The sequence below is a fragment of the Gossypium arboreum genome, chromosome 10 (genome assembly GCF_025698485.1).
Source record: "Gossypium arboreum isolate Shixiya-1 chromosome 10, ASM2569848v2, whole genome shotgun sequence".
NCBI classification, from domain to species: Eukaryota; Viridiplantae; Streptophyta; class Magnoliopsida; order Malvales; family Malvaceae; genus Gossypium; species Gossypium arboreum.
The window spans coordinates 75,132,772-75,159,777 of NC_069079.1; positions in this window are offsets into that span (position 1 = coordinate 75,132,772).

The window sequence follows — 27,006 nt, forward strand, 5'->3', positions numbered from 1 at the left end:
AGCTTTAAATTCAGTAGCCTCTGTTTTGATTCTATCAAGCGAGGGCTTATTTAACCTTATCTCGTCGGTTACGGAGGTATCGAGGTTCGGGGTTGTATTAGTCGGAAATGGGGTTGTGGAACAGCCGTATTAGTTCGAATGTATTGGTTGAACCAATCATTCATTACGCTATAAAAAGCCTGTCTAGCTTCGTCATTCTGATTACTAGCAATAGGTTGAGAGTCCACCGACGCTGCCTCTTGTGCGGGAGCAGGCACTACACTCTCAAGATCATCAACTACCGCTCGGTTGGGATCGGGATCCATTACTATAAACAAACACATTTTTAACTGTCAGAAATCACCACACTATCAAATAGACACATAATGGCATGTATAGCTAGACCCGAACGTATTACGGTAGTCCTGGAATCGACTAAACCGTAGCTCTGATACCAATAAAATTGTAACGCCCGCACCGAGACATTGTTTGAGTCGAACACGAGGTGTTAACGAACTTAATTCATTTATTTACAGTTCATTTTAAAATTTCAGACAAGCTGGCTAACGCATCATTGTCACCTTAAAATAATATCTCGAGTTCCAAAACTCGAAAACTGATTCTGTAAATTTTCCCTGAAACTAGACTCATATATCCATCTAAAGATTTTTTTGTAGAATTTTTGGTTGGGCCAATTAGTACAGTTTATTAGTTAAAGTCTCCCCTATTTCAGGGTTCGACTACTCTGACCTTCATGCATTACAACTTAGATATCTCCCTGTACAGGGCTTCAATACATATTCTGTTTGTTTCAAATGAAACTAGACTCAAAAAGGAATCTGTAAATATAAAGGATGACTTCTAATTATTTCTGGTTAATTTATGGTAAATTTCCAAAGTCAAAACAGGGGATCCAGTAACCGTTCTGGCCCTGTTTGACGAAAACTTAAACATCTCATAAAATACGACTATATGGTCGTTTTTCTTCTTCCATATGAAAATAGACTCATCAAGGTTCGATTACATAATTTATTCATTATTTAATTACATTCCTACTATTTTTAGTGAATTTTCAAGCTCACATCACTGCTGCTATCAGCATCTATTTTAAGGTAAATTTCACCAATTTCATAGTTTCCATGATTCAACTAGCCATTTGACATACATAGCACCAAATATGATTGTGATTAACCATTCTAATGGCTAATCATTGCCAACCATTTCCACACCTCTCAATAACCATATATATACAAAATGATTTTAATACTATGCTCAAAATATTTAAGCCATTTTCGCATGGCTATCCGAATATATACACATTACCAAAAGTTACTTGATTAACAACAAAGGTTAGTCCTATACATGCCATTATCAACGTTTAACTAAAAGAGTACCAAAAGGGCTTAGATAGTGTGGAAGACTTCGACTTCGACAATCCCGAGTCCGATAGCTGACGAACAAAAATCTATAAAATAGAGAATTAAAGAAACGGAATAAGCATTTAATGCTTAGTAAGTTTTGAGTAACGAAATTATTTACGACTAAAGTATAGCGTTCATATGACTAAATGAATAATTTCATATATGCACATTCTCAAAATCATAAATTCTTCACGCTTCAACCAATATATTCATACGTGGTATCAAACCTAACTAGAGGCGGAAGCTCGTTAATCAATTGAGCGAGTACTATTTGAAAGGATTCAACCTTTTCGATGCATATCTGAAACATACCTTATCGTTTGTATTTTATGAGCGTATTAATTGAAATTATTACAGCAAGATCGCCGCTTCCAAACCCAAGTATCTTGGATTTAGCGGATATAGCAACTCGCACAAATGCCTTGGTCTTAGCCGGATATAGTCACTAGCATGAATGCCTTGGGACTTAGCCGGATATAGTCACTAGCACAAATGCCTTGGGACTTAGCCGGGTATAGCAACTACTCGCACAAATGCCTTCGGACGAGCAGGATATAGTAACTTGCACAAATGCCCTCGGGACTTAGCCCGGATATCATCCGAATAATCAAGCACATATACCAATAAATCATGACACATCCATATTTCATTATCAAAACTAGAATTCAAACACAAGACGCTTATCAACCATTACCATTTTCGGCTCAATAGCCACATACAAAGAGCATGATTTTGATTTGCTTTATAACATAATCTCTATACACATTCGGCTACCCGTCATAGGTATAAACTAATCACCTCAATATACAATTCAAGTAGAATCATTATATCACCGTTTATTTGTTATGCTTATATGTCATGACTTAATCAAATCATAAACTAAGTTTCATTACTCGAAAACTTACCTCGGATGTTGTCAAACGATTTCAACGGCTATTCGATCACTTTTTCCTTTCCCTTATCCAACTTTGATCCTCTAAGCTCTTGAGCTAAATCAAACAATTTACTTCCCAATCAAACACAATCACACGGCATCCATATACATTTTAGAACCATTCTTAACATATTTACTACTCATTTACAAACAAAATACTCATATCACATTTATAAAACTACAAGCCAAATATACCTATGTGTGACCATCCCAATTTAATCGATTTCTTGTTTTATGCACTACCACATATTCACACACATATATATATATATATTATGCCATTTACTCATAAACCCCATTATATCGAATATTCATTAACCAATAGTCACACACACTACTTATGTACAAAAATTTATCCACCCTAGCCTATAGTTCATTCGGCCATTCATCACTCAACCAAACAAAATTTCATAGCAAACTCCTATGACCAAGCACACACATATACTTACATCCCAATACTCATAACATTAAAAATCACATTTTAAGTAAATTATCTTAAACAATGCCGAATCCTTAAGTGATTAAACATCAAATTTTTACTCAATTCCCAAACCTATAAACAACATTTATTCATGACATCAAGCATCTTCATTTCGGCTATTACACATATATACACTAGCAATCAAATACTAACATTTGCACTTCACCTTAATAGCTAGCTTAGCAAACCTTAATTTAACATATAATTGTTCATAACACAATTAAAGCATCCTCTCCATTCCATCAATTCAAAACACATACATTGCCCAATAATATCCAAAATCATATTCGGCCTTAGTACTTAACTTGCTAGTCGATTTTTCTCCATCTAGCAACTAATGCACATATGTGCTCATTTGTTAGACTCTACTTCACCTAACTACCAATTTTTTTCTTTTCATCCAAATAACATGAACAACAACCATTTCTTGAACATTTTCTCTTAACCGATTACTCATGTTACCAACAAGATTCAAAATTTGGACATGGGCTAAGCAAGGAGCTTAATGACTAACTCAAAAAAATTGCTAGAAATCCAAGAATCATCCTTGAACTTACCTTGATTTAGCTAACCACCATAGCTGAATTTTTTTCCAAGCTTGTTCTCTCCTAGTCACGGCAATGAGGAGCAAAGATGAAGACTTTGGTTTCTCCTCCCATTTACCACATGTTTTATTATTCTTAATTCCTTATTTTATTTTGTAAACTAATAATGCTAATAGAAAATACATATTATCATCAATGACCCATACCATGGCTGGCCACTACTTATTATAAATGGAAATTTGACATGCAAGCCCATCATTTTTATAACATGCATTAATAGGTCCTTATAGATTAACCTATCACATTTTAAAAGTGTCACACATAAGTCCTATTAATTAAATTCACATGCAATCGACTAAATCGAAGCTTAAAACTTTCACACATTCATATTCATATATTTTAGACAATAAATATCATATTCAAATACTTCGGTGACTCGATTTAGCGGTCCCGAAACCACTTTCTAACTAGGGTCAATTTAGGGCTGTCACATGTCCACGTACTGGAGGCTTTGCCTCAACTTACTAATAACTAAGCAGCAATGCTACAACTGTGGAGTGTAGGGCTAGGTGGGTTGAGCTATTCCCCACATGGAGTGTAGGGCTGGTACGGGTGAAGTGTAGCGGTTGGTTATAGGCTGGGTTGGGCTTGAGCTGACTTGTGCTTTGAATGGGTTTTCCTTACACACTGAGTTTTCCAAACTCACCCCTTTCCCTTCCATCCTTGCAGGTGAGCCCTAGTTGGTGAACTTGGAGTTGGGCGGGATTCAGAGTGGCCACGAAGATTAATTGCTATTTTTTTTAAGTTTTGCAATTATTACCTTGATTATTTTGTTTCTGGTTTAAGTTGTAATAAGGTCGCTCTTTTCATTATTTTATTTATTTTGGGTTATTAAATTGGTTAGCTTTAGGGCGCGTTTTATAAAAGTTTCCTATTTTCAAAATATCACGATAACCGAGCAAAGCTTCAGCAATGTAAACGTTTTCAAAGGGAATGAATATTTTAAATAGACTTAAACTTAATTAATTATTCATGGACCAATAACAGGCTTACAGTGTGGCAATGGATGTGTGCATGTCTAGGATTGGATCCGTGAAGAGCTTGGTACTTAAGCAGTCCAATAGACTCACCTCCTCTTTTCTGGCTTCCTACCTGGTGCACAGCTTCTGTTCACTTTAACTTAAAACAAAACATTCTTCAAACCCTAAGAAAGATTTCTAGATAAAACATGAATTTTATAGTAACGCTTCAATGTGACACGCCGGATTCGACCGTAACGTCTGGGCCAGGTTTGGGGTGTTACAGTCCAAAAAGTGTTAGAAAAGCTTTGATTAATTGAAAACTTTGTTGATTGAAGCTCCAGTGTTAGTACAACCTAAAACGGGTAAAGAATTTGTGATCTATAGTAATGCTTCATTGAACAGTCTGGGATGCGTTTTGGTGCAAGAAGGCAAAGTCATTGCTTATGCTTCGAGACAGTTAAAGCTGCATAAAAAGAACTATCTGACACACGACCTTGAGTTAGTCGCAATTGTGTTTGCTTTGAAAATATGGTGCCACTATCTGTTCGGTGAGAAATGTCACGTATATTCTGATCATAAGAGTATGAAATATCTGATGACTCAGACAGATTTGAATCTGCGGTAGAAATGATGGCTAGAGTTACTGAAAGACTACGAACTTGTTATTGATTATCATCTGGGAAAGGCAAATGTTGTTGCTGATGCTTTGAGTTGAAAATCATTATTTGCATTGCGTGTGATGAATGCTCATTTGGTTTTTTTTTATGATAGTTTGATTTTAGCCGCAAGATCGTTATCCATTCAACAGATTATTGATGCTTAGAAAGTTGATAATGAGATAATAGCAAAACGAGCTCACTATGATTTAGATTCTGATTCAGAATTCAGAGTTGATAAAGATGATTGTTTGAGATTCCAAGATCGAATTTGTGTTCTTAGAAATCCAGAGTTAATTCAGATAATTTTAAATGAAGCTTATATAATAGTCGTTTATCTGTTCATCCGGGTAGTACGAAAATGTATAATGATCTGAAATAGCTTTATTGGTGGCCTAGTATGAAGTGTGATATCTCTGAATTTCTTGCAAAATGCTTAATTTGTCAACAAGTTAAAACTGAACATCAGCTGCCATCTGGTTTGTTACAACCAATTACAATTCGGGAATGGAAATGGGATAGAGTGACAATGGACTTTATTTTGGGTTTTGCCCTATCTTCGAGAAAGAAAGATGCAATTTGGGTTATAGTTGATCGATTGACAAAATTAGCCCATTTTATTTCTGTATGATTCGATTACTCACTTGATAAGTTAGCTGAATTATACATTTATGATATTATAAGATTGCATGGTGTGCCATTATGTATGGAAGAAATTGCAAGATGTTCTGGGTACAAAATTGCATTTCAGTACTGCTTTTCACCCGTAAACGGATGGTCAATCCGAGCGGATTATTCAAATTCTTGAGGATATGTTGAGATGTTGCATTCTTGAGTTTGAATTTACGTGGGAACAATATTTTCCTTTGATTGAATTCACTTATAATAACAGTTTTCAATCGAGCATTAAAATGACACTGTATGAAGCCTTATATGGTCACGAATGTCATACACCTCTGTATTTGACTGAGCTCAGCGAGAATAATATTCGCGAGATTAATTTGATAAAAGAGATCGAATAGAAAGTAAAGTGATCCGAGATATTTTGAAAGTAGCTTCTGATCGTCAAAAATCTTACAAGATTTGATACTATAAGATAATGAATTTGAGATCGGCGAAAAAGTGTTTTTGAAAGTATCCCCGTGGAAGAAGTACTCTGTTTTGGCAGAAAAGCTAAATTGAGTCTGAGGGTTATCGAGTCGTATGAAATTATCGAGCGTATCGGACTAGTTGCATATAGATTGTTGTTATTACCTGAGCTAGAAAAGATCCATAATGTATTTCATGTATCGATGCTTCAATGATACAAATCTGATCCTCCACATGTGATTCCTCTGTCTGAGATTACGACTCAGTCTGATATGAGTTACGATGAAGAGCCGATCCACATTTTAGATCAAGAGGTTAAAGAATTGTGAAATAAGAAAATTCTATTAGTAAGAGTGATTTGGAATTGACATGGTATTGAAGAAGCTACGTGGGAGCCTGAAGATGTTATGAACGAGAAATATCTGAACCTATTCGATGGTAAGATTTTCAGGGACGAAAATCCCTAAGGGGGAGAATTGTAAAAGTCCAGTTTAGACCCTAGTCAGAATAGTGGTTTTGGGACCACAAATTCGAGTCAAAAAAATATTTTAATATTATTTTCTGTGCTTATGATATGTGAATTAGTATGTGTGAAAATTTCGTATGAAAATTTAATTATTTTTGTGCTCAATTTGATAAAAGGATCTAATCGCGTAAATTGTAAAAGTGGTCTTTTAATTGTTAAAGTGCCTCTTTGTAAATGAAAGGTCCTTATGTTGATATTTGACCATTAGAAGTATAAGTGTACATTAATAACCTTATATGTTAATGAATTAAATGTTTATTAATTAAGGGCATAATGGTAATCTATATATAAATGATGAATTAAATAAAAGAAATGCTAAAATTAGTTCATTTTAAGTCTTCCTCAATCGAAAATCAAAGAAAAAGAAAAGAAAAATAACCATCTAGGGTTCGACTTTGCTAAAGCTCAATTGAGGTATGGATTTTGCTCCGTTTTTTGATAATTTCTACGTTTTTGTAATCGTCGCACTATATTCTATCAAGCCCATGCCCTAATTTCTGATTTTTTTTTAATGATTTGAGTTGAGCCATTGACAAAACTATGAGTTTTATGAAGTTTTATGATAGTAAATGAAAGATATGTTTTGGGTTATAATATTTTGTCTTTGAATTTTTGATGAATTTGAGTAAAATGGGCTAAATTGTGAAATTTGTAAATTGAGGGACTAAAATGTGAAATAAATGAAATATATAGACTTGTATGAACTCCATAAAAATTCAACTAAGCATGTGTAGAAGGAAATTTTGTGTATTTGGTGATTTTGTGAATTAGGGACTAAAGTGTCAAAATTTGAAAATATGAGGGCTAATTTGTAAAATGCCCTAAATGTGTGTTTGTTGATTGATTTGATTATTTGGTGAATAAAAGAGTTAAATTTGAACTGATATAGATCAAGAACCAAAGAAAACATAATTAGATCGGGGGAAAACGAAAGTCGTTGAATATTCACTCATTTCCGTTCATTTCCGTACGAGGTAAGTCAATATACAAATAAATGTGTTTAAATTGATTTGTTCATGTATATATGATATCGTATTGTGATGAATGATAATATGAGAGCTGAATATAAGATATCCGAGAAAGTGTCGACAAAGTTCCGACGTCCAAAAAGCCTCGTACGAACCTTAGGAATAGTTAGGATACATATGTCATGACATAGGATCCGATATGTATTTTCGTGTATGACCACGTATGGGATGTTGGCATCGACTTATGAGTTACATGTAAGACCATGTCTGGCACAATGGCATCGTATTTGATTTCGTGTAAGACCTTGTCTGGGACAGTGGCATCAATATTTGATTACACGTTAGACCATGTTTGGGACATTGGCATTGTACAAGCTTTTCGAATTTTCTGCGTATCCTTATGATTTTGAACGGTTCAACGGGCATTCCGAGATACGAATGATTATGTGAAATGCAACATCTCAAAATAGGGCCTAATCGGAACAGTGGTTTCGGGACCACAAATTCGACATTGAAATATTTATTTTATGATTATTATAAGGTCTAGAATATAAGTATATGCATGTGTTAAAGTTTCATGAAGAAATTCTATGAGTAACGTGTCCAATTGAAAATTAAGGACCAAATTGAATAAAGTGAAAAACTTGGATTCTAAAAGCAATTTGTATGAAATTGTTTTAGATTATAAATTAGAATTCCTTAATGAGCAATTTGCCTAATTTCTACGTTTTTTGACAAAAATGGGCATTGTATGGATAAAATTTGAAAGAAAGGGGTTAAGGGTATTTTGGTCATTTGGCTAATTAATGAAATAAAATGGGAAAATAAGCCAAAACTCAGCTCATCTTCTCCACCTTGCTGCAAAAATTTGAGAGCCACCATAGCTAGGGTTTCTTCACTTTTCAAGCTCAATAGTAAGTGCTCCCAAGCACCGTTTTTAATGTTCTTCGTATTTTTGAAATCCCAGTTGGTTGATAATGTTATGGTATGAATGATGTAAGTTTTGTTATGAAATTGGCTAAAATTATAGTGCAAATGTACTTGGTTTGATGCTTGTAGGGAGGACCCTTTTATGGGTGGCAATTTGGCCTTGTAAATAGCCTATTTTTTCCCACACGGGTAGGGACACGGACGTGTGTCCCAGTCATGATGCTCGAGGGCCATTTCGGAATGAGCTTGAGCAGACCACACGGTCACACACAGGGGCGTGTGCAAGGCCATGTAGCCAAGTCAATTCCGACCACGGGCTAGACACACGGATGTGTGACAGGCTATGTGACCCAAGTCAGTAGCCTCCCTAATTTTCACACGGCCTAGCACACGGGCGTGTCTTGTGGCCGTGTGGACAAGTCAGTATGTATGCCCTATTTTGATAAGGCCTATGTAACAACCCTAACCCATGTTCGTCCCCGAAATAGGGTTACGAGGTATTACTGAACGAGACACAACTTTTGGACATTGATGGATACACATAGGAGTTAATCATTTTATTCACCACATATGAATGTATACTGTGACAGCCCTAAAATGACCCTAGTCGGAAAGCGGTTTCGGGACCGCTAAACTGAGTCACCAAATTTTTTTGAATATGATATCTATTGTCTAAAATATGTGAATATGAATGTGTGAAAGTTTTAAGCTTCGATTTAGTCGATTGCATGTGAATTTAGTAATAGGACTTATGTGTGACACTTTTGGAATGCGATAGGTTAATCTATAAGGACCTATTAATGCATGTTGTATAAAAGAAGGGTTTGCATGTCAAATTAGCCAAAAATCTAGATGGTGGCCGGCCATGCTATGGGGAAAGACATATTATAGACATTTTATGCTAAAATGTGTGGGTAGAATAATAAAAAAAGAGGGGAGTGGGAGGAGAAACCAAAGTTGTCTCCCCCCCCCCCTCCATTGCCGTGAATGGAAGAAAGAAAGACTTCAAATTTTATTTTTCTATCTTGCTTCCTTGTGTAACACCCCATCCCCGATACCGTCGCCGGAGTCGGACACGAGGGGTTCTAAGACCAACTCTCATGTGTCACACAGACTATTTTTCACATTTCCAGCCTAGCTGGCAAACTGCGTCCCTGTCACCTTAAAACTCATATCTCAAGTTCCAGAACTCTAAAACCAGTTCTGTAAATTTTCCATGAAACTAGACTCATAATTCCATTTACACATTTTTTTCTAGAATTTTTGGTCAAGCCAATTAGTACAGTTTATTAGTTAAAGTTACCCATGTTACAGGGGTCGACTACACTGACCTTTGCGCATTACGACCTGGATATCTTCTCTTACAGAGCTTCAATGCTCATGCCGTTTGTTTCTAATGAAACTAGACTCAAAAGGGAATCTGAAAATATAAGGCAAGACTTCTAATTCCTTTTGGATAATTTATGGTAAATTTTCAAAGTCGAGACAGGGGATCCAGAAACCATTCTGGCCCTGTCTCACGAGAACTTTAATATCTCTCAGTATACTGCTCATATGGTCGTTTCGTTTCGTCCATATGAAAATAGATTCATCGAGGTTCAATTTCATAGTTTATTCACTATTTAATTCTGCTTCTACTATTTTTAGTGATTTTTCCATCTCACCTCACTGCTGCTGGCAGCATCTGTTACTAAAGCAAACAATGACTATTTCATAATTCTTCCATGGCCAACTATTACATCATACATAATACAAACTATGGCCACCTTATCAAAATTAAGGTTTCTAAGGCTCGTGACTATAGGTTTTAGAATCACACTCAACCGACCACATAGGCCATTTTCGCATGGCTTAAAGTTTACAACCCACAATTCAACAAAACAAAATAGCCTATACATGCCAAACGTTCTCCTAGTTCAACTTCTGACGACAATACCAAAGATTTCCAGCGGTGTGATGACTTCAACGACGGTTCGAGCACACAAACGATACGAGTCCAAGAGACCTAAAATGGGTGACAAGAAAACACCGAGTGAGTTTATAACTCAGTAAGTCATAAGCATTCGACAACCACCCATTAATAAAGTTATCACAACATGAAACAATAAGCGAAGCTAGGTACTCCATCCATATCGAAACTATACCATAATTCCTCGGACCTTTCGGTTCAATCTCATACCAAGTCATACATCCACATTTCAAATTCTATACAATAAGATATTTGAGGCATTTTCACACACCAACTCATTTTCACCACAATCATACAATTGCAATCATCACATAGATTTAAAGCTTACCAAGCTCAACCCCGAGCATGAACATATTGCCTATCGTCATGAGCTCAAGGTACTTACCCGATCTGCTGTCCGGATTAACTCGATAATGTCGCATATCGGTGCCAATTGTGATGCAAGAGCATATAGTGAATCCGCACACTTAGTGCTATATATTTTCAGCTCGCACACTTAGTGCTATATAATTTTCAGCTCGCACACTTAGTGCTATATATTTTCAGCTCGCACACTTAGTCTTTGTATAATCAAACTTCGCACACTTAGTGCTGTACAATTTTAAACCCGCACACTTAGTGCCAATCTTGTCACCGTGTCCATTTATACCCGCACACTTAGTGCCGAGACCAATACTTTATGCAATTTACCACCTTTATACATTCAACGATGGCATCATTCCATACACATACATTTCCATTTACACATCAATTCATTAAACACAATTGCATATATATTATGATCATTTAAATCAATACCAAATATATGCTTAATGACTTACCTTATATTGGATGAAACGATTTCCAATCGGCTACTCGATTATCTTTGCTTTGCCTTTGTTTGATTTTCCCCCTTTGATGTCTTGATCTAGAATAAATACATTTAGTAGTAAATTTTTTTATTCTAATGTACAACATCATGAATCAACTCAACCGAATTATCTCTATCACCCGAACTAAAATTCGCACCTTAACTTCATCTCATTACCCCTTAAAGTCCGAATGCACACATACACAATTTATATACAAATTTCATCCTCACAATGTATATAATTCATTGACCATTCACCACTCACCTAACAAAACTTCATATCAAATTTCCATGACCGATCACACCTATACTTACATTCCATATAGCCGAACATTACTTGTATATGTACCCATAAATTAAATGTGAGAATTTAGCAAAGTTACCTTTGAAAGACTCACCCGAACAACATGGAAATGTCCAGCTTTGGACAGCATTGAATTTTCAAATGAGACATGCATTAAACTTAACCGAATTTGTCATAAAATTTACAATCTTGGACAGCATGTAAAAGCAAATTAAGGCAGCATAATAAGATAGTCACAATTGCACACGTCAACACATATTTGAGCAGCCATACCACACCATTTACTTCACCATTTAGCCACGGTTTCCAGGAGCAAATTAATCCACACTCACCAAACAAAACTATCAAAATCTTACATGCATGTCGCATGCAACAACAATCTCAAGCATCGCAACACTTAAAACCGAACAGCTTAGGAAGAAATATAAAATATTTGCAAAGAACTGACCGAAAATTCCTCCAAGATGGAAATCACCTATTTGATTTGCTCCATTGTATTTCTCTATTATTGCTTCCTCTTCTTCTAGTTACAACAATTGCAAAAGAAAGAAAACATGAACACTCCTTCTTCTTCTCAAGTCATGGTAATTGTAACAAAAATGAGAATGGATGAACAACAAGGATTTTTCTTTCCTCTTCCTCAACTCACGGCAATGGGGGGGACATTCACCATTCTCTTCTTTTTTTTTTTTATTTCTTTACTACTAGCTTTCTATTTTATTGTTTCCTACATACATCACTAGCCTAACATGTTGGAAACATGTTTCCCTTGCCCATCACTCTTGTCATGGCGGCCATTAGCTAATATCAAAGGGAATTTGACATGCAAGTCCACCCTTTGATTACATGCACTAATAGGCCACTTACATTTGCTTGACACATTTCTAAGTTTTCTCACATAAGTCCTAATCACAAAAATTCATCTACAATTAAGAAAAATCCAAACATGAAATTTTCACACATTCATATTCACATATTCTAGACAATAAATATTACGTTCCAACATTTCGGTGACTCGGTTTAGCGGTCCCGAAACCACTTCCCGACTAGGGTCAATTTTGGGCTGTCACACCTTGTCTCTTGCAAAGGAAGCTAGAGAGGAGAGGCCGGCTGCATGTAGTGGAAAACCATGAAATTTGTTTGTTTATAAGTTGAAATTTTCAAGTAGAAGGCTAAAAAGGTAGGAGAAGGCTGTAGTGGAAAAGGGGAGGAGCAAATTGAATAGGTAGAATCGGTGTTGGGAACCTTGGTGAGTTTTCCTTGAACTTTTATTTTCTTGTGTTTGATAATTGTTGAAACCGTTAAATTGCTGTCCGAATTTTATCTTGTTGGTATTGTTAATTGCTGCCCTGTTATGCTGTCTAAATATTGTACTATTAATGCTGTCCGAATCAGCCTCCGAATGTGATATATTACAGCAATTAAGCCAAGTGTTGCGGGTCCTCTTAGGCTGCCCACAACGCAACCTTTCAATACTAATGTTACCATGAATTAACCTTCAATTGATGGTGTGGTGTATGATTTATGTTAGGGCAACCCCTTTTGTTTTTGGTTGCATTTTGAGCGATTACATAATAGTTGGTGAGTGTGATTGAATGAAGGATGTATCTTCTTGTGATGGTAAACCACGAGATTTTAAAATTGAAAGGGAATGTAAAGTCCTCGTTGTTAAGTCCTCCTTGGTGCTAGTTGAGAAGAATCGGTCACTATATTGGAGGCCACTGCCGAATATGAATTTAGTATAGAGATGTGAATGAATTGTTGTTATGTGAATAAATATTTGTTTGATGATATATATATACATGTATTCGGCAATGGGATAAAATGTGTATTAAGGTAAGTTTCATGGTGATTATGCTTGTGATGTTGGGTTGATATTCGGCATTGAGTAATGTGGGGTAAGGTGATTAATCGGCTATGAAATTAGTTAAATTGAATAGGTATGTTTAATGATATGCTTAGTATAATGTATGATCTTATAACTCGGTTTGGTGTTGACATAAAGATTAAATGATATGTGATTGCCAAATGTGATTGTTAAGTGAATAATATTAGTTAAGTACTTAAGCAAATCTATTGTTTTACTTAAGCTTAAGAGCAAAGAGGATCAAAGTCGGATAGGGGAAAAGAGAAAGTAAACGAATAGCCGTGGACATCTAATCGTCGACCACTTCCGAGGTAAGTTTTAAGTGATTAAACTTTGAGTAAATTCAATCATAATAGGACATAATGAGTTGATTTAATAAGATATGGTGTGGCCATGATATGCCTTAAACTCAAATGGTAAGTTCATAAGTGTTTGGACTTGGAAATTTTAGAGCAAATTGTAATAAGTTGCTTGGACAGCAGCAGTAATGTGATTTTAGAAAATCACTATAAATTGTTGGTGTGGAATTATAGGCTGAATAAAATATGTAATCAAAGCTTAGTTGGTCTAGTTTCCTATAAAAGAGACCGTGGAAGCAAAGAAATTTCCTATAAAGAGATATTTAAAGTTGTGCGGGACAGGGTCAGAATGACTCCGAAATCCCCTGTTCTGTTTTAAGAAAATCACTATAATTTGTACAAAAATGGTTACAAGATAAAATTTATATGCTTAGACTCCTTAATGAGTCTAGTTTCAAATGAAATCAAATAGAACATACTTTGAATTCTGTACAATGAGAATTTTGATTCGTAGTGAAGACTGGTCAGGTTAGTCAAACAGTGAAACAGGGGAAACTTTAAGAAAAATCTGGTATTGATTGGCCAAACCTAAAATTCTGAACAATTTATGGATGGAAGATATACGAGTCTATATTCAGAGTAAATTAACAGCAAGTGATTCGGAGCCTTGTAGCTCCAGTTATAAATAATCTAGTGACCATTGCTCAGGAAAAACAGCTCGTAGTGAATATGTGATTTTGTTGTAACATGGATAAAACTTGTTTTAGTTGCTCATAAGCTATTGATTAAACCCATACTTGAATTCTAATTCGTGATATTGTAAAATGATATATGAGTGTTAGATGGATCTTTGATATTAAAATTTGTGAAATTGTAAGTTTATGAGTATTCGAATATGAAATGATAGTATGGCGTGAAATTGAATTATTCATTGGAAAATGATTGATGTAGATTCGGCCAAGACCAAGTCTGTACATGATAGTATATGTGGTATGTGAAGTATATTTGAATAATTGTGATGTGAATACATGAAAATTTATATTTTGATTTAGGATTTTATGTGATGAATGTGAAAGTCTATATATGTGATAAGGCCTAATGGCCGATGTGATGAATGTGAAAGTGTATATATGTGATAAGGCCTAATGGCCGATGTGATGAATGTGAAGGTGTATATATATGTGATAAGGCCGAATGGCAAATGTGATGAATGTGAAAGTGTATATATGTGATAGGACCGAGTGGCCAACGTGATGGATGTGGAAGTGTATAAATGTGATAAGTCCCGAAGGGCATTTGTATCAGTACTATATCCGGGTTAAAACCCCGTGCTTTATGCGAGAATATTATCAGCGATTAATGACCGAGGCTTCGTGCTCGTACTATATCCGAGCTCTAATGACCCGATGACTACGTGTGGAGATTTTGTCCGGGTAAGCCCCGAACTAAAGGTTTTGCTGAAGATTCAAGTAAAGCGTAAGATTATGCGACTTCACAGTGACAATTAGTAATAAATACGTTCAATGCGTTAAGTTGGTCAGGTATGTATTTTGAGATTATATTTAAGTTTGATTTAGACTAAATCACAAGGTCGTTATGTGATGCACATGTGAGTAAAGCAATAAGACTGTTGTATGATTATTGTGCATTTGGTCAATGTGGAAAGTCAGGTAAAAATATGTAATGTACCTATGATCATAAGAGGTCACCATCAAGTGAGAATTTATCTGCCTACGACCTATGATGAGACGTGCATATTCAGAAAAGGGGATGGTATGCCCGAAGGAAGAGTGAAATAAAAATACGAACACCTATGTTATAATTTGATTGTTATCTGTTGACACCGCTTAAAACTTACTAAGCATTGTAATGCTTACTCCGTGTACTTTGTTTCCTCTGTTTTATAGATCTCATTTGGAAGCTACAGGCTCGGGATCGTCGACAACTAGTCACATTATCACCATCCACTGTTTGGTACTGCTACGTTTTGGAATATCTTATGCCATGTATAGAATAGACTAGTAGTGAGAGGATATTTTGGTTAATGTATAGGACTACCCTTTTGTTGTAGGTCATGTACCTTTCGGTTTTGTGTAAATTTGGATAGCCATGCGAAAATGGCTTAAGTATACTTTGATCATAGCATTATAATTGTTTTGTATGTCGTCCGTCGAGAGGTATGGAAATGTTGGTAACGGTTAGTCATGGGAATGGTTATTCATGATCACTTTTGGTATATGTATGACAAACTCTAGTTGATCCATGGAGGATCATGAAATAGGTAAAGTTTACCTTAAAAATAGATGCTGGCAGCAGCAGTGATGTGGATGTGAAAAATCTCTAAAAATAGTAGGAATGGAATTAAATAGCGAATAAAATATGTAACCGAACCTTGATGAATCTATTTTCATAGGAAAGTAACGAAATGTCCATATGAACAGTATATTATGAGAGGTTTAAGTTTTCGTGAGACAGGGCCAGAACGGTTTTTGGATCCCCTGATCTGACTTTGGAAATTCATTATAAATTAACCAGAGACATTTAGAAGTCATGCCATATATGTATAGATTCATTTTTGAGTCTAGTTTCTATAGAAAGAAACGACATCAGTATTGAAGCCCTGTACAGGGAGATATCCAAATCGTAATGCATGAAGGTCAGTGTAGTCGCACCCTGTAACAGGGGAGGCTTTAACTAATAAACTGTACTAATTGGCCCTACCAAAAATTTTAAAAAAAAATCTGTAGATGTATATATGAGTCTAGTTTCGGGGAAAAATTACAAAACTGATTTTTGAGTTGTGGAACTCAAGTTATGATTTTTAAGGTGACAGTGACGCAGTTAGCCAGTCGTCTGGAAAATTTTTAATTGGACTGTGAGAGTAAATGAATTAAGTCAGTTAGCACCTCGTGTTCGACTCCGGCAACGGTCTCGGGTACGGGGTGTTACATATACTAAACAAAACCAAAACATTACAGGTTGCACGGAAATCAACAAACATACAACCATAAATCATTATTAACTAGTCGAATATAAGCATACAAATTAAACAACTCATTACTTATTATTTAAGACCAAATATACATACAACCTTATTATAAAATTTGACTAAACCAAGCTTATTATTTGCTATTCCATTAATACACACAAAAATATCATATAACATATACTTAATAATTAAAGCACAATTAACGAAGCCACTTACTAAACTTGCATCAAACCATCTTGTTTAATAAAAGCATATGTTACTATTCATATGGTCAATTTCTAAAGCTTTAGCCAAATGCAAATATGCTTAATATTTATGCTTTAACAATTGTTCACTTTCAACTTTATTCAATCATTTTACACGCCTAAATATTTCAAAGAACTAAACCAATATATCAAACATAGTTTGTCTTTCACATAAACGCATCATAAATATATATATACATAATACATAGCAACTATTTGTCTAACACTTTAACATACCAAAACCGAATCTAAACATGCTAATATTACTAATTATGTAATGTAACAAAGGTCATATTCTAGACTAATTCAATGATCACATATTCGGCTAAGTACGTAAATATACATATAACCAAAATTTATGTTATGTCAAACATATTACAAATATATCTCAACTAATGTATAATTATTAAACCAATACATATATAAGTGCGGATCATGTTTGAATTACTAATATGATTCATATCAATTTCTTCTATATACCAATACCGAATTCACTAAATCATAGGTCCACACTTTAACAAGTTTATCAAACCAATTTCACCTATATCCACTTATATACAAGTCATAGCCGAATCACCCAAAACCAAAACCAAGCTTAACCACCACTGGATTCAAACTCAAATGCCAAATTTCAATCTACATCTTTTACCTATATTTAATATCATAGTCGAATTTATTGATCAATCACATATATATATTATTAGCACTTCACTTAATTTATATATCACAACCGAATTTACCTTGATACTAAATCACATAACGAAGCATAGCCTAAACATCGAAACCAAACATATTCATAATTTGATCAAGACATAAAATCCAACACAACAAAATAATAAAGCCATTTTCGCATGGCTCATATTTACAGTTCCCAAAACAAACATAAACATAAGCTAGGCTATACATGCCATAGATTTAAGTTCAACTTTATAAAAAAATACCGAAATAGTTGATAGTGTGATTGACTTCTGTGACAATCCCCGAGCCTGTAACTAGCTTCAAAAATCTATAAAACAGATAGTAAACATACACACAGTAAGCTTTCACAGCTTAGCAAGCCTTAAGCAAATAAAACATCCATTAACATCAATAGCTCAACTAGACTAAACCAATTCATGCTACCATAATCACATTTAATCTCAAACTTGGAAATTCATATACAATATATACATTCATGTATCAACTTTAACTTGGCCGAAATACATATATATATCCATTATCAAAGTTATTATTTACTTCCAAGGTCATAATATCATCATATAGATGAATGTATATACACATTCATATATGCATACACATGTTTCACACATTAATATCACATACTTATATCATTTTGTCGAAGATAGATTTGCATTCAATATACATATAACCAACTTTATAGCATGATTCATATCTTCACTTCAAATACCAAAACTTACCTTAATTTCAATACATTAGCTAACACATACCTAAACCTTTTAATTTGATTTTACATTCGGTCTTTACTTAACATTGCTCGTTGAATCATTCGGAATTAAATAGGATACTCGGATTGTAACACCCCTAACCTGTAACCGTTGCCAAAATAGGTTAAGAGGCATTATCAGACTTATAATAACATTCAGAACAATCATTATCAAATAATCATATCAGTACAGTAAATGTCATTCATTCACATTCAATAAGAACTTAAATCGAGCATACAAAGCCTAACTCATGCATTCGAGACCAATCTAATAACATATAAAAGTTTTGAAAACTTAAAAATTTTCAACTTTTAAAAGGTCACACACCCGTGTGAACACGCCGTGTGCCTCACATAGCATTAGACACATTTGTGTGTCAAGCCGTGGCGAAACAGGGCATACACAATGACTTGTCCACATGGCCACAAGACACGCTCGTGTTCCACGCCGTGTGAAAGTTAGGGAGGCTACTGACTTGGCCACATGGCCAGCCACACACCCGTGTACCATCTCGTATGCCTTACATAGCCAGTAGACACGCCTGTGTGTCTAGGCCATGTCAAAGTTGGAGGGTATATTGACTTTAATTCGTAGGGTACCGCAGGGGACACATGACTATGTAACATGACCGTGTGTAGCACACGGCTGAGACACGCACCCGTGTCTCTACCCGTGTGGAAAAAAATAGGCCCTTTGAATAGCTAATTTGCCACCCCAATTTGGGTCAACCTATAAGCACCAAACCAAGCATATATGCGTGACCATTTCAGCCAATATCTATACCAAACCATACATAATTTATGCTATAACATTACCAATCATTTTAAAACTCAATTCATCAATCAATTAATACGAAAACTTAAACTAAAATCATACCTTAACATATGATCAATACATCATTCAATCAAATGCTCAAAACTTACCAAAACTTCTCAACATTGACCAATTATTTTGGCCAACCAAAACATACCACAATTTCACATTAGCATCACATAACATATACCATTATCAAACTATAAGCTCAAACACAAACTAGCCATATCACATGGCTAAATATATACATCACAAAGCATAATCCCACAACTTCTAGCCTATACATGCCATACTTTAATATATATACATTTTCAAAGTACCAAAATAAGGTTCGATAGTGTGGTGAAGATCCTCGATAATCCCCGAGCTCACAGTAGCTTTGATATCTATAAAACAATGCAAACACACACAAAGTAAGCTTTCAAAAGCTTAGTAAGCCATATACAAATAAACATATCATTCAAAACAAATAAGTATCATCAAATCATTTATACTTTGTATACCAATGTTAACAAAAATCTCATATTCAAATACTTACGTTTCATTCTCAAATAGGATATACAAAGTAAACATACCTGAATCTGATACGATTTCAAAAAGTTATTCATTTTCTTCGAATGCCCATTTGAACCATTCGGAAATGTAAGAATACGTGGATAGCTCAGAGAACATATACAATGCCAACGTCCCAGACGTGGTCTGACATGTAATCAAACATCGATGCCGCTGTCCCAAACATGGTCTTACACAAAATCAGATACAATATCAATTTTTCAGACATGGTCTTACACGCAAAACAGAAGTCGATGCCAACGTCATAGATGTGGTCTTACACACAGAACAGATATCAGAAATCATATGTCATGACATATGTATCTTGACTATTCCTAAGGTTCGTACGGGGCTTTTAGACGTTAGAACTTTGTCGATTCTTTCTCGGATAGCATATATTTGGCTCGGACATTCATTCATCACAAGTCAATATCAAATGAATAATAATAATTCAATTTAGACAAGTTTATTTGTATATCGACTTACCTCGTAAGGATTCAGATAAATAAAATCGGTTACTCGATGACTTTCGACTCTCCCTGATCTAATTTCGTATGCTTTAGTTCTCGATCTAAATCAATTCAAATATAACTTATTCAACACACATTCATTCAAAACAATCCACATACACACAATTAGGGCATTTTGCAAACTAGCCCTCACATTTTTACATTTTGACACTTTAGTCTCTAATTCACAAAATCACAAAATACAAATAATTTTCTTGTACACAAGTTTAGTGTAACACCCCTCACCCGTATCCAACACCGGGATAGGGCTCGAGCCATTACCAAACTTAAACATTCATAAACCTACAAAATCGGGTCATCCAATTTTGCCCAAAATTAAAACTTTTAGAACATATGCATATCGTCCCTTATATAGGCCATCGAGGCCTATAACCTACAGTATGGTGGTTCAGGACAAAAAACTGAAAACATTCGGTAAACTTTGGGCTCCTCAGAAAATTTTCCTCATCACAAAGTGTCACACGCCCATGTAGATAGGCCGTGTGGACTCACACGCCTATGTGGCTTGGGGCACGCCCATGCCCTTAATCTGTTGGCAACACTGACTTTTAAACACGGCCACGGCACACACCCGTGTGGCCTACCTGTGTTCAATACTGACTTTGGGATACGGCTATGGGACACGCTCGTGTGACCTACCCGTGTCCTATGCTAACTTAAAATTAAACATCCATGTTCAGGGCGCTAACAACTTATTGCCATATCACATATTTATTCCATGGCCATGACCACCTCGAATGGTCCTAAGGCATTCACCATGTACATATGTCATATACTTCTTATACATAGTGAACAAGCATAAACACATACCCACATCACAAGACATTTACACATATCATGGCTGAATAGGCTTACAAGCCAAAATCATTATAAGCCACATCTCATGGCTACATACAACAAATCATTATAAGCCAATACATTTGGCTAATCACAACAACTTTGATCATAGAAAAAATAAGTCCCTATACATGCCACTCACTTGTTCACATTTAACATCTACATGTCAATACTCCAAGGGTAAAGGCTCGATAGTGTGATGCTGCCTCCGACGATCTCTAACCCTGAGCTGACCTGTCAAAACTAGAAAAAAATGGAAAGGGGGAGTAATCTTTACGCTTAGTAAGTCCATATGAAAATAATAAGCATTATAATAACATGTTTCCTTGGGTAAAATAACTATAATTATGCTTTTATTCATATTCTGGTCAAGCTGTCTACTCGAGTCATAGTCGATAAATTATTTATAACTTGAGCTAAGGAACTGCAAATTAATATCCGTTAATTTTACCAAAAACTAGACTCATATCTTTTCTTTTCATAAAACTTTCATAATTTTTGGTTTAGCCAATAAGTATAGTTTATTATTCAAAGTCTCCCCTTTTTCACTGTTTGACAGCTTCAACCTTTCTTCACTAAAATTCATTTATCTCCTAGTACGAGACTCGGATAATGTTCCTGTCTCTTTCTCCCAAAAGTATACTCATTAAGAATTTCATTCATATGAATTTTAACTCATAATTGTTTTTTGTATAATTTCTAATGATTTTCCAATGTTGAGACAGGGGAGTCTGGAATTACTACAACTCTGTCTCACAAGAATTCAAATATCTCATGATACAGAATTCTTTTGCTTACACCGTTTCCTTTATGTGAAACTAGACTCATTAACCTTTAATTCCATATTTTATTCAGTCTTTAATTCAGTTTCCACAAATTTTTGGTGGATTTTCAAAGTCGGACCAATGCTACTGTACCAAAACTGTCATAGTGCAACAAGATAATAACCATCACAAATTTGTCATAGAAATTATTCTCATAAATATCATTCATTCATTTGCACCATTGCCATAAGTCCATTTCATTTCACATGTCAAACACGTGCTCATGGGTTTCGAGTACTTTCCTGTGCTATCATTTAGCACTGCACTCGTCCAAACATGACAACTCACATGCATCGTAATATTATCATATAACATACATTAAGTATCATGGCAAGAACCTTTTATTTCATTTTTCATATTAATCTCATTGAATTTCTCGAAATCTTGATGGATATCCCATTCACTGTCAATTCATACAAGTGATCATTTCATATGTGCACTCCCGCGAACCTCACATCTTACGGTGGGATTACCAGTCCAGGCTAAATCCCCCGTAATATAAACTCATGGAGTGATGTCAGGATTACCAGTCCAGGCTAAATCCCTTGTAACGACAAGCACTCTCAATGAGCTCGAATATGAATTACTAGTCCTGGCTAAATTCAGACCCCAATTGGATTACCCGTCCGGGCTAAATCCTTAATGCACACATATTCTTCGGGAGGCTCGATCACTTAAGGAACACCAGTCTGAGCTAGATCCTTTCTATATTTGAGATCAACGGATTACCCGTCCGGGCTAAATCCTTTTCTGCAACACATGTAGGATCTCAAGTCATGTAAGCCATGGTTTATCCATCAAATTTCCCTTTTTATTCAACTGAGATTTTTCTCTTTTCATCAAGTATCTCATTATGCATAGCCGCTCATGCATTGTACATCCAATTCAACACATTTCCAAGTTTATTTAGACATTAGTCCACAAGATAAACATGGTATTGCATATAATTATAATTTTCCATTTGTTACAATATATAATCTTCATATCAATTAAATAAATATCCATCACACAATGTTAACACATCAATTTAAGTTCAAGTATGAACAATAAAAATATCATTGCTTTGTCATTGACATATGAACTTACCTCGGTTTCAAGTACGAGTATTTAATTCGAGTTTGTGCTTAACCTTGTTCAACCTCGTTCTAAGCCCGAATCTTGTTTTCCTTGATCTATAATATCACATTTAGCCTACTAATTATGTAACGCCCCAATTTTTGGGTTTTCTGTGTTTCTGTGATTTTTAAAATTTGTGTGTGTTCTGGTTGGTTAAAATATATATTTTAGTAGGTTAGTGGGCCTTTGGAAGGCCCAAACTTAAGTTAAATCCGTGGTAGTCTTCGAAATTTTAATTTTATGAACAAGTGATGCAATTGGCGTTTGGGCTTTTAAGAGTAAAGGGGTCAAAGATGACACAAAAAGGAGTGTGGTGTAGTGGCAAGGTGGCGCCACTTAGGGGACAAGGAAGTGACACCATAGAGGAAACAAGGGGTCCAAGGTTCAAGTCTTGGCTCTTGCAATATATTTTGGTTTTTCTTTTGAATAAATCTGGAAGCAAGTAGGTGCACTTTAAAGTTTAATGTGTTGGATTTATGACACAAATGAGTTGATGGCCTAGTGGTGGTGGCGTGGGTTGGCATGTAAGAGGACTTTGGTTCAAATCCCTTGGCACGCAAAGGTTGATTATTTTGCTATGTTGGGACGGCAAGAGTTGGTGTTGGTTTTAAACTCTGGTGATGGAGGGATCCCACATTGGGAAGCTAACATAAAAGTAGATGGAGAGCTGGCTTTAAATAGAGCAAACCATGAGGAGAGTAAGCATACCCTTCTTAGCTGATCCCTTTCGCTTTGTGACGTGTTCGTTTGGGTTGGACGTCAACTAAGAGTGTTTGGAGCTTGGATTAACTGCAGTCTCCTAACAAGTGTGTATTTCTCATTACCCTAGTAGTAGGACGGCTATTTCGAGCCGCGATGGGCTAAAATGGGCCATGTGGTCCCAATGGGTCTGTAGGCCCAAGTGATAAGTTGTAGAATTACCGAAATACCCCTGTAAGGTAGAATTACCGAAATACCCTTGTAGGGTAGAATTATTGAAATACCCATGTAGGGTAGAATTAATGAAATACCCCTGTAGGATAGAATTACTGAAATACCTCTGTAGAATAGAATTACCGAAATACCCTTGTAGGGTAGAAATACCGAAATACCCCTGTAGGGTAGAATTACCGAGATACCCTTGTGGGGTAAAATTACCATTTTGCCCCTAGGGTGTTAAATGACTATTTTGCCCCTCGTGCGTAAATGACTAACTTGTGTGATGATTGGGTTAGTTGACGTGGATTTATGTTAGTTATCGTTAATTCGTAAGTCTAATGTGTTAGTGATCGATATAAGGATTATCGCGTGGGAGATATCATCATCAATCGTCATCAACCAGGTGTGTAAACGACACCCTCCCTTAGACTGAATCGGTAAAAGCTGAAATACTGAAACATTGATATTTTGTGAACTTGCGAGCGTGCGAGCGCTCATGAGATAGTTGTTAATGAATATGGTGCATTTGGATGATTAGAGTGCGAGTGTGCATTTTCGTACAATGTATTTTGGGCTTAATGGGCGGAAAAGCAGCCAATGGGCCAACGGCCCACTTTGGTAAAAAGACGAGGTAAGTACTTCTGATTACTTGGTAAACGTTAGAATGAGCATGAAACCTTAGCAATAGGGAATAATTACTGAAATACCCTTATGCATGCAAAATTACTATTTTACCCCTAGGGTTATTTTTTCTAAAAAGCGTGATGTTACTTTTTACGTATCGTATGCCATGACATATTATTTCATTGCATAGGACATGGGTTTATATTGATGGAGGAAGCGTTACGGCGACCTCATTTGCAATCTGTAGCCTCGCCACATATATACGTTACGGTGACTTCGTCACAATATCTGGCGACCTCATTTGCAATCTGGTGGCCTAGCCACAATATCGTATCTGGTGACTTTGTCACAATATCCGCGACCTCGCTGCAATTTCGTGGTGTGTAGCGGTTGGGTGGGTCGAGTAGTCTCCCCACATGGTGTAAGTCCAGTGCGGGGTGTTATGGATGGCTCGGGTTGGGATTTACGCATTCATGATATATTTGTTTCAGATACGCTATGGGCCTATGGGTTTCATTCGATTTCTATCTTGGGCCAAGGCCAAGATAAGTCGACTCGAGGTTTGATCTGTTTTGGGCTATGGTTGGGTTATGTTACACATCGAGTTTACGAACTCACCCTTTATTTTCATCTCGCAGAAATCCCCAACCATAGTGGGCTTGGTTGTGAGGATTCGGAGTGGCCACATCATCTGTAAGTTGGTTTTTCTAAGTTAGTTTATTTTATTATTTTATATTCGATTTAATTTTGGGTTTTAAGTTGTAATAAAAGGTCGCTATTTAAATTTCTTTTTCCGCTATGGTTTTATTTTACGATTATATTTATACTATGTCGAAGCTGCTAGTGTTAGGCTGCGCGGGTTGTCAAAATCAATGAACATTTTTCAAGACTCAACAAGCACAACAAATGGATAGCCTAAAGATTGATAAACCAACTTTTCATTCAACCGTTGTTTTTACAAAGACCACCCCAATCACTTAAACCAACGAATGCATACTAAGTCGTAAGTCTATGTGACAGGTCAGATCTGGTAATAATGTCTGGGCCGGGTTTGGGGTGTTACAAATTAGTCACATTATTCATAGGGGTCCAAAAATCATATTTTTCCAAATTTAGATTTTGACCCCTAAACTTTTTCATATTTGCACTTTTTCCCCAATGCTCGGAAATTAAATTTCATCCAATTTTCTTATGTTTTATGACATGCTGATCATTTTTCATAACTATGACAGCCCCCAGTTTCCACTAAATCACCCATTTATTGCCAATTTTATAACTTTTACAAAACGGTCCTTTCGGATGTTTTCATGGAAAACCGCTTTGTAAAAGTCGCTTATTAAACACCCAACACTCATTTTCTATCATTCGACTTCAAAATACAAGAATGTCATTCATGGGTAAATTTTTAAACACAAACCCTAGCTCAAAATAATGGTAGAAATAGCTAGAGCATGTTACCGGGATTTTAAAAATGTAAAGAACATTAAAAATGGGGCTCGGAATCACTTACTATTGAGCTTGGAAGATTGGCCAAACCCTAACCATGGCTGCCCTAGGTAAATTCGGCTGAAGCAAGAAGAAAGGGACACATTTGGATTTTAAAATGTCTTTTAATGTATTTTACCCTAAATAACCAAAATGCCCTTTTTTTCTTTCTTTGAAATTTTATCCATCCAAGACCAGTTTTGTCCAATAAGTTATACAACGGTCTAATTACCATTTAAGGACCTCCCATTTAAAATTTCATAACAATTTGATACCTCTAACATGTAGAACTTAACTTTTTCACTTTTTACAATTTAGTCCTTTTGACCAAATTGAGTCCCCAAACGTTGAAATTTTCGAACGAAATTTTCACGAAATCATTCCGTGAAATCGTAGACCATAAAAATATAATAAAAATAAATTTTCTCACCTCGGATTTGTGGTCCCGAAACCACTATTCGACTAGGCCCTAATTCAGGATGTTACACTTAGCCGAATTTTCATAGCTCTCATACAAGTCCATACATTTCAGGTAAAATTTCAAGGACAAAATTTTTTAAGGGGGAGAAATGTAATGACCCAAAATCCCTGGGCACCGGAAAAGTATATTATCGGGCCTTCGACGTAGTAAACCGGGTTTAAAAAAATTGTTAGAAATATTTATGAGTTTTGTGTTGTGTCTAATTAGGTTTTAATTAGGTGAATTTAGCTTAATTTAGAGTAATTAGCAAATAGGACTAAATTGAATAACAGGTAAAAGTCTAAATCGAAAGCAATAGAAAGGAAAA